Raw genomic sequence first — 10,427 nt, 5'->3', positions numbered from 1 at the left:
TATGGATGGATTTGACTAGAGGAAGTTTGTGAACTTTCATACATTCCCCCCAAATATGTTATGCTTACATAAAATAACTAAATGACAAACATCAAAATTGTTGAAAAACTTGAATTCTTGTATTGAAAAGAATGCAATAAAAAAACAAAAAGAAAAATACTCCAAATGTGCCACGTAAAGGAAAACTGATTTGCACAGGCAATTTGTAGTAGACTCGTGAATATCTAACAAACCCACAAACATATTCTGCCTCACCAGTAAGGAAATAATTCCAAAGTAAGGGTTTTTAGTATACCACTTTTCATCTATTAAATACATCTTTTATTTCATTTGAATCTCTAGCACAGGTGAAGATATTGCAAAATATACACCCCAAGGACTGCTGTCATGAGGTTGGGTATGAAAGGAATCCATTGGTCTGGATCTTTCTCATTGATATGGAAATATATTCAAATATGTTCCATCTTAAAAATAAAAAGGAAATGCACTCATTTCAGCATATATCCCTCCACACATAATACGCTATATGTCATCTGCATTTAAATTGCAGAAATTCTTGACTTATGATCTAATTTTACTGGAACCACTTTCAACTGCTAATTCCCTACTCTAATTAGGCTTCCCAACATTACTTAATTGTCAACAATCACTCTCCATTGCTGAGTTCAACGTTCACTTCTGTTTGTAGCATAATAATTATATACATGAATCAAGCAAGCAAGCAAGCAAGCAAACAACCACAGCAATCTCTCTGCTCTGGGCTGGGCTAGATTGGTTCTCAGGTGACCTCAGGTACATGTTCATTACTTTTATTCCCTTTGTTCCTTTCCTGAAGTATCTACTGGGTCTCGGACTGACCTAATTTGGTTTTTTGAAAGGAAGGTCTCCTGTGGAAGTGTGAACTCCTCACTGGATGGCTGATGATGGAGAATGAAACTCTGGCACCAGAAAAGACAGCAGGAAAGGGTAAAGCAGTGGTCTCTGAGCCAGACTTAGGACTCCAGAAGAAACAACCACATCCTGTTCAGAGCAAGGTTGCACACACTGAGGCACAACAGCAGAGGATATATTTTATAGCTCCGTATATCTGCTCATTAGTTACAGTTCCCTGTTATTTCATCCCTGGCTACAATACATCATTTCCCTGTGGAATATTACTCTGCACCAAAAGGAATTTTATCCTGCACATTCTCTGTTCCCAAGACACCAGGCTAAAATAAACAACAGGGGAATCCAGTCTTTAGTACTCCTATGAGTCTTTTTATGTTTTTTTGTTTTTTGCGGTTGGCCAATACAGGGATCTGAACCCTTGACATTGGTGTTACAATGCTGAGCTCTAACCAGCTGAGCTATCCAGGCAGCCTCCAGTCTTTTCTACTCTTTTTTCATGAATTTACCTGCCTTTCAGAGATCTAACCTCCTAGCACCTTCTCCCAACCCCAAGTTAACATTTTTCCATAGTCTAAGTCTGAGACACTCTGTAGAGCTAGGGTTACGGTCTGGAGCTCACAGACCCCTCAGTCCCATTGTCCAGAATGGGTCACAAACCCTTCACATGCATTTCTATAAGCTAGGTAACAGGAAAAAGGTCCTTGGATCCTAGGTTGAAGGAAGAATAAGCTTTATTCAGCACACACGTCTAAGAGCTAGACAGTTCAAAGAAAAAACTGAGCAGCTGCTGGCAAAGTAAACATGCTCTATTTTTAGATGCAAGCTCTGCCAACCCACTGCTTCACACACTGAAGAACACACAAGAATAGCAAAAAGCGAAAAGCACCTGGGTGTGCATGTAGCACTAACTCCACCCCCACACAACTTGTTTACAAAGAATGTGCTGCATTACCCCCAAGTAGACTGACGTGAGGGGGCCTGACCAAACTACTTCATTTTCCTCACAATCCACCCCTTCAAAGTTTCTCACCATATAATCTATGCATTCAGAATCTTCTGCAATGATCCCTTATTGAGGATAAATGACCCTTATATTTATATCCTATTATCTGTTCAATATGCCTTAAGGCTTGTAGTTCTGTCCTTTTAATTATTAGCCACTCATGACCAGCTAGTAGTCATCATTGGTGTGATGTTCCATGGAAATCCTGTAGTCATACTGATGGGAAGTTCAGTGCACATTCAGTAGGCTGACACATTGATCACATGAACATATATATGTGCCCAGTTGACTCTGGTGCAGTTCCTGCAGCCAGAACACTCTAGGCAAAAAGACAGAAGGGTTGTTGGTACCATACATTATCTGAATAACTTCTGGGATGACTCTCATCTTACCCGACCAGACCACTCCCAAGAATTTAACTGACAGCCTAGGTCCTTGCACTTTGGCTGTGTTCACGGCCCACCTACATTGTTCCAAATGACTTAGCAGTGTTGGGGCTGCCTGGGTTAAATCTGTAAGAGAATCAGAGGTTAGTAACACGTCATTAGTGTAGTGAAATATTGTAACTGTGCTTGGCCTAGTCCACTTGGCTAGGTCCCCAGCCACTAAATCATGACAGATGGTTGGGCTATGTAGATAACCTTTGGGCAATAGTTGAAACGTCCACTGTCTCCCTTCCCACGTGAAGGCAAACTGTTCTTGGCTATCAGCCAAAATTGGAATGGAGAAAAAAGCATTTGCAAGGTCTAGTAAATAATGATATTTCCAGCTGAGTTATCAGCTGATCCAGCAAGTCGTGAACTGAAGGCATGGCTGCATGAAAAGGAGGCACTACTTTGTTTAGTTCTCCATAGCCTACAGTCATTCTCAAGGTACCATCAGGCTTTTTCACTGGCCATACTGGAGCATTAAATGGACTATGAGCTGGACAAATAATACCAACTTTCTCTAACTTCAATAGAGTGGCACCTGTTTTTGCATGTCCTCCTGGTAGGTGATACTGCTTTACATTAACTACACATCTTGGCTTGGTTAACACTTGTGGGTCAAGTTTACATATCCCCATAACACAGATTTTACTTTCTGTATACAGCAGAAAGTCCCCAACTGTTGTTTGAAGGTACAAACCACGAAGTACATCCATACCCAAAGTGTATTCAGCTACTGGGGATATATATACATGGGGGGTAATTGTCCTATGCCCAATGGCAATGACACACCTTCGACCGCAACAGTATGTCCTCCATTGCCATCTACATGAACTGTGGTCCCTGGAAACTTATCTGGATTGCCATATATCAGGCTACATTCTGTGCCTCTATCCACCAATGACAAAACGCACTGCACATTTGTCCTTGACCAATATATTGCCAATTCAACATGAGGCCTCTGGTCCTCGCCTGCCCCCAAAAGATGAGTACCTTGGCCTGTTCCCTATTCAAAATGGAAAAGTTCATCCACGTCCTCAGTAGCGACCAAAAAAAAATCCTTTAAATACACTGAGTGTATCTTGCTACCTGTTTCTGGACATCTGGTGAAATGCTGTTCAGGGCACAATTGTTGCCACAAGGCAAACAGGACCACATTTGACTGCCAGTCAGTTTTCTTGCTGTCAACCCCTGCTGTAAGCAAGTCAAGCCACATCTGCTTATGGCTAGTCTTGCTTGGTCCACTTGGGATAAAATACTGAACATTTCTAGGGGGTTTGGTCTTAGCCACCTTTCGGACCCCTTTTGCTTGTCTCCTATCCTCTATTTCACCCAAGCTGGCTATCATGGTCATTACTTCTTGTATAGGACAATCAATGTATGGGTCTAGTGTGGCCATTAGTGACCCAAAGGACATTGACAGGGCATTTTGCAGCACTACATCTCTCATGCTGCCTGTAAAATTTTCATTATGCTCAAGGACAGCCACATTTCCTCCCCCTCCTAAGGAGTTTTCCGCTGTAGTGCCTGGTCTATGCTACCTTGCAGTATAGTGAGCAGGAACCAGATCCCAGCCAACAGGAAAGTGGCCACAGGGCAGAACATATTCAAAAGCAGCCATATTTCCTCCTACTCCCAAGGGCTTTTGTCTCCTGTACATGCTCAGAATCCTGTTGCAGTCTATGCCAATTGTAGAGCTAGGGTTAGGATCTGGAGCTCACAGACCCTTCAAGCCTATTGTCCAGACTGTGTCACAAGCACTTCACACACAGGTCTATGAGCTAGGTAACAGGTCAAAGGTCCTTGGAGCCTTGGTTGAAGGAATAATAAGCTTTATTCAGCAAACACACATTTAAGAGCTAGGCAGTCCAAAGAGAAAACTGAGAAGCTGTTGGCAAAGTAAACATGCTCTATTTTTAGACCCAAGCTCTGCTGAGCCACTGCTTCATAAACTGTAAAAGAACACACTGAAAATAGCAACAGGCAAAAAGATACACAGGCAAGCATGCACACTAACTCCACCCCCCCACAACTTGTGAATCGTCATGTAGAAAATACGCCTGTACTCCAATGTTCATTGCAGCACGATTTACAATAGATAAGAGTTGGAACCAGCCCAAATGTCCATCATTAGATGACTGGGTATGGTAAATGTGGTATATCTACACAATGGAATTCTACTCTGCTATAAAAAAGAATGAAATACTGCCATTCTCAATAACAAGGATGGACTTAGAAAAAATTATTTTAAGTTAAATAAGTCAGGCACAGAAAGAGAAATACTATATGTTCTCACTTATTTATGGTAGCTAAAAATAAATAAACAAATACACAAAAAAATGGGGGCTGGGGGTGGGGGTGGGGAAGAAGACATAACAATCACAATTCCTTGAACTTGTTAAGACAAGTGAACTGATATGATGTTGATTGTTGGGAGGGGGAGGGAGGAATTGGTAAACGGACACAAAAATCAACTATATTGTATATTGATAAAATAAAATAATAAAAAATAAGAGATAAAATAGCCAGAAGTGGGGCTCTTGAATGCTATAACCACAAAGAAATGGTAAATAATTAGGTGATTGATATACTAACTATTCTGACTGGATCATTATAAAATATGTGCATGTATTGAAGTAACAAACTGTATAGCATAAATATGTACTCTCTCTCTATATATATATATTAATATATATATTAATATAGTAGCCATGACCACTACCTTCTATTTTTTACCAGATTATTTACAAATTTATGAGAATGAAAATCAAAATAATTATATGTTAGTTGCTTTCTAAACTCAAATGTTTCTTGCTATCCAAAATTCAGGAGTAAATTAGATTTGGATAGTAAGGAGTTATGCATAATATTCATTCTACTAGACATTGGCGGAATCCTCATTCTCTCTCTGTCTCTGTCTCTCCTCCCAAATCACATTAAAGAAAATACCAGTTTGCAAATACCAGTTTCTGCATAGAATGCTAAATGCTGAAAAGAATATCACTACCACCCTAACAAGAAAAAGCCAGATAACCTACAAAGTCATAAAATTTATTAAACCCATCACAAAGTAGAGGTCATAGAATAACTGAATAACCTGAAATCCAAGGAGAGTCCGATGTCTCCCAAAGGAGACTGAGTTGTGAGCAATAGATGTCCTGATGCTGAGTGTGGGAGGGCAGCAGGGGCAGTGTTCAAGCAGACAATAATTTGGCTAAAATGCTAATGAATTCCAAAAGGCCCACCATAGACTGGCTGGCTACCAGAAGCACACAGAATTTCTGGGGATGTGGGAGAGTATTATGTCATACAACTAACAGATGAACAGGCAAGTGAGAAGAGAGGGTTCTTTTGGCCAGATGATGCTTTCAGGGGGAGACCCAGAATCTGGCATTGGATATAGAGCTGGGAAAGCTCAGAAATGGTAATAGTTAGGAGACCTGGATGAGACACAGATGGCATCTAATATAGGTATGAATCTGGCATTTCATCCCCTGGGGATATTGTTGTAAGCTTACTATTCCTGAATTTATTGGCATGGTATGAGCACATTGGGGTGGGATGAGCACACTGGTGTGAAATCAGCACATTGAGGTGGTGTGAGCACATTTGGGTGGGATGAGCATATTGTGTGGGATGAGCACATTTGGGTGGGATGAGCATTGTGGGTGAGATGAGCACATGAAAGCCAATTTGAACAATATCAGAGATGGTTAACAAGGAAGAATAGGCTCAATTGGGTATGTTAGGTAGTCACCAAAGTGACTGCAAGAGTCATTCAGCACATGGACTTTCTGTTATACCTGATTAAAAATCATTTAAGGTGTTTAATCCGTAGAATATCACAATTTCATTCACACGTAAGATCCAGTTTAATTCACTTGTCTGTATTATGTGATGTAAGTGTAGGGTTTTAACTATTTTTTCACACAAATACCTAGCTATAGCACCATTTACTGGAAAGACTTTCATCTTCATTAAATTGCCTTGGTATATACCACAATTACTTGAAGTTGATACGACAAGCAAACAGAAAGGACATTGCTGGGGGGGGAGGGGGGAGGGAGAAGGGAGGGAGGTTTTGGTGATGGGGAGCAATAATCAGCCACAATGTATATCGACAAAATAAAATTTAAAAAAAAATTGCCTTGGTGACTTTATCAAAAATCTATTAAACATTTATATATTAACCATATATATATGGGTTCATTTCTGGACTCATTTCTGTTTCATTGATCTCTATGTCTATGTTTACACTAATAACACAATTCATTGGCTATTGTACCTTTAGACTAAGTCTTGAAATCAGGTAGTGTGAGACTTCCAACTTTATTCTCTTTCAAAACTCTTGGCTGTTGCAGTCTCTTTGCATTTCTGGGAACTATTAGAAATGGTTGTCAATTTATACCCAAAGAAAAACCTTGTGGGAATTTTTGGTTGGTTTCCACCGCATCTATACATCAGTTTAAGGAGAAATGGCATCTTAACAATCACGTAGTTCATTAACATGGGGTGAGGCAGAATTCTGAGAGGACCCCAAGACTCCTATTCCTGTCATATGCATACAAGAAACACCTCCCCTTGAATGCAGATTTTTGGATTTAACTCTCATGAAGAGTGCACATCATATTAAAAAAAGGATGGGACACCACACATGTACTTAAGGTCTCAATTTAATCCCTTTTAGTTAACCAAACAGTTTATCCTGGCTGACCTGACCTCACCAGGTGAGCTCTTAAAAGAGACCACACTCTCCATCTGGGAAGAGATTCACAGTGTGGGAGAGATTCTGCTGCTGTTTTTACATAGTTCTTTCTTTTTCATAGTTGAAGGTTTCATGTTGTGAGATATCCCATATCCTAGTTATCTCAGGATTCTATAACAAAATACCATAGGCTGTGTTGTTCATCAACTGCAGAAATTGATTTCTCACAGATCTGGAGACTGGAAGTCTGAAATCCTGCTGCCACCATGTGTGGTTTCTGTTGAGAACCCTCTTCTGAGTTGCAGACAACTGACTTCTTCTATCATCCTGTGGCTGAAAAGGAGCAAGTTATCTCTCAGTCCTCTGTTATTAGCAGCACAAACCCCAACACAGGGGTCTCAATCCCCGTGACCTGGTTACCTCCCAAAGGCCCCGACTCTAAACATCTACACATTGGGGATTACATTTCAACATACGATTTGTGGGGGAGGGACACAAACACTCAGTTCATAACCACACGTGTAGAACCTGACGATAGCCCCTAGGATCTGAGGATGGGCCTCATAAAACAGCTGGCAAGATAATGGGGCCTCAGTCCTCCAAATACAAAGAACTAAATCCTGCCAAAACCTGAATGTGGACAAGAATCCTGAGCTGTCACTGAGGACACAGCCTGGGTGACCACTTGATTTCAGCCTCGTGAGACCCCGAGCAGAGAACCTGGTGACATCTTGGCTAGATTTCTAATCTACAGAAAAGAATGATAATAATAAGAAGAAAGAAAAATTGGATGTCAACTAAATTTAAAAAATCTACTTATCAAAGGACCCCATCATTAAAATGGAAAGGAAAGACAATGATTATTAAAAAAAGAAAAAATATATATAAATATAAAATACATCTCTCTCATATACATGTAACAGACATATATCTGACAAAGAATTCAATTTTCTCCAAAAATAAAAAAAAAAACTACAAATACAAAATGGACAAAAGACTTGAAGATACTTCTTATAAAAGGATATTTACAAATTGCTAATAAGCATGATAAGGAAAACAGCAGCATTGAACCCAGTCAGAGAAACCTCAGAGTCTACACTAACTTCCTTGTTCCACTGTCCTTGATCACACTTGTCCAGGCACAGGGTCATTGTTGCTGTCATTGAGAGGTCGCCACACTGCATACAATGTTTCCCGGGGCCCTCTTCATGTCCCTGTTGCTCAGGTTGCAGACGCAGGGGTTAATCATGAGAGTGAGCTTGGTGTATAGGACAGAGGTAAACACTGCTGTCTGAGGGGTATGTGTCCCTGTGGAAGTGAGGTAGACTCCCAGTCAGGTTAAATAGAACAAGGAGACAACCGAGAGGTGAAACCCACAGGTGGAAAGCACTTTATACTTCCGTCCTGCTGCTGAGATCCTCAGGACAGAAGCCACTATTTTAGAATAAAAGAAGAGGATCCCAGCAAGAGGGAAAAAGCCCATAACACCTGTCACAATAAATAATACAACGGTATTGATGAAGGTATCAGAGCAGGCGAGCTTGAGAACCTCAGGGAGTTCACAGAAATAGTGTGGGATTACAGTGACTGCACAGAAGGAAACCCGCATCATGGTAAAACTCTCAAGGGCCACCAGCACACCGAAGAGCCAGGTCAGGAGAGGTAACTGGGAACAGAACCTGCTGTTCATGATGACCGTGTAATGGGTGGGGGTGGAGGGGTGACAAATGGCCACAAACCTATCATAGGCCATCACCATCAGAGTACATTGTCCAAAAGTCCAAAAACAGTGAAAAAGTATATTTGGGTGATGCAGCCTGAGTAAATGACTTTTCTCTGTGTCTGGATGTTCAGCTGCATCTTTGGGACAGTGGTGGAGGTGAAGCAGATGTCCAAGAAGGACACATTTGAGAGGAAGAAATACATGGCTGTGTGGAGGTGGAAGTCACAGCTGATGGCCAGGACGATGAGCAGGTTCCCAAAGACAGTCACCAGGTACATGGAAAGGAACAGCCCATAGAGAACAGACTGAATCTCTGGCTTCTCAGAAAGTCCCAGGAGGAGAAATACTGGAAGCCTCATGTGGTTTTCTGGTTCCATGTAAAGGAAATGTCTGCAAGACAGAGGCAGAAGGAAGAATGATTATTCACCAACAGGCATCTCAGAAATGTGGTCACCTTTAGCTCGAACCCTATGTATTGATGAGATGATGCGTTTGCTTAGTGGTCTCTTCTGTTCTGTCTGTCAATTTGGGGTTTCCCAATTTTGCCATCTTCTCCTGGGTTGCCTCCACTAGATGGAAACCTAGACCCCAACCTAATTTAGTTCCCAAAGCTGGTTTTATCTGTTCAACTCCCCTGACACCTGGTCAGCGAGCCTTTGTCATCTCAGATGTCTTCTGAATTACTTCTGTAATTTATATTTTAAAAGAGAATGAAATTCTGCCATTTCCAGGAACATGGATGTGCTTGGAGAGAATTATGTTAAGTGAAATAAGCCAGACACAGAAAGAGAAATATTGCATGTACTCACTCATAAGTATGAGTTAGAAAGAAGAAAGAAAGAAAGAAAGAAAGAAAGAAAGAAAGAAAGAAAGAAAGAAAGAAAGAAAGAAAGAAAGAAAGAAAGAAAGAAAGAAAGATAGAAAGAGAAAGAAAGAAAGAAAGAAAAAGAAAGAAAGAAAGAAAGAGAAAGAAAGAAAGAAAGAGGAAGAAAGACGACAGTAAAACGAACTTTCAGAAGGACAGAACAGACCAATAGTTACTAAAGGTAACAGAGGGGGTGGGGTGAGGGCTTAGGGAGTAATTGGGTAAGGGACGCAAGGAGAAATTAAGATTTGTAATGAACATGCTATTAATATCAATTTGATCATCGTACACTGTATGCTTATTCTGACAGTCAACTCCATACCAGATAGTGTAATCAATTATGTTTCCATCAAAAAACACTTTTATAATAATAATAATAATTTTAATAATAATTTCAAAGACATGGGCCCATGTTTAAACTCCATAAATGATGAGAATGCTATGGTATTTTCTACACACTTGAAAGATTTGTAATGAAAAAGAATGATGGACCAATAGTCAAAAAAAAAAAAAAAATTGCAGGATCAACAAAATTTATCTCCCATGAAAGGAAAAATGTCAAATTATTAATTTTGAAATCTCACCTATTTGCAATATATATATTTTTGCAAAATAATGTATTTTTTAATAATTGTATATAGTATAATAATTATATAATTGATAATGTATGTATTTTGTAGCTTTCAAAATGTATTTGCAAAAATTATTTGGAGCAGGATGAAAAAAAAAAAATCCCAATGGATGTTCTGAATTTATAATAACCCTAATACCAAAGACAGCAGCCTGCTAAAATAGAAGCAGTATGTAAAGAC

The 10,427-nt window shown here is 40.0% G+C and overlaps 1 pseudogene; it reads right to left on the bottom strand.

The window, feature by feature from the left end:
• Window positions 1-8,186: 8,186 nt before the first annotated feature.
• Window positions 8,187-9,127, bottom strand: LOC134387640 (olfactory receptor 7C1-like; annotated as a pseudogene).
• Between the last annotated feature and the right edge of the window lie 1,300 nt (window positions 9,128-10,427).

Source organism: Cynocephalus volans, chromosome 10 (genome assembly GCF_027409185.1).
Source record: "Cynocephalus volans isolate mCynVol1 chromosome 10, mCynVol1.pri, whole genome shotgun sequence".
NCBI lineage: Eukaryota > Metazoa > Chordata > Mammalia > Dermoptera > Cynocephalidae > Cynocephalus > Cynocephalus volans.
The sequence above is the reverse complement of the archived record's forward strand: the minus strand, read 5'-3'. Positions and strand labels throughout refer to the sequence as shown.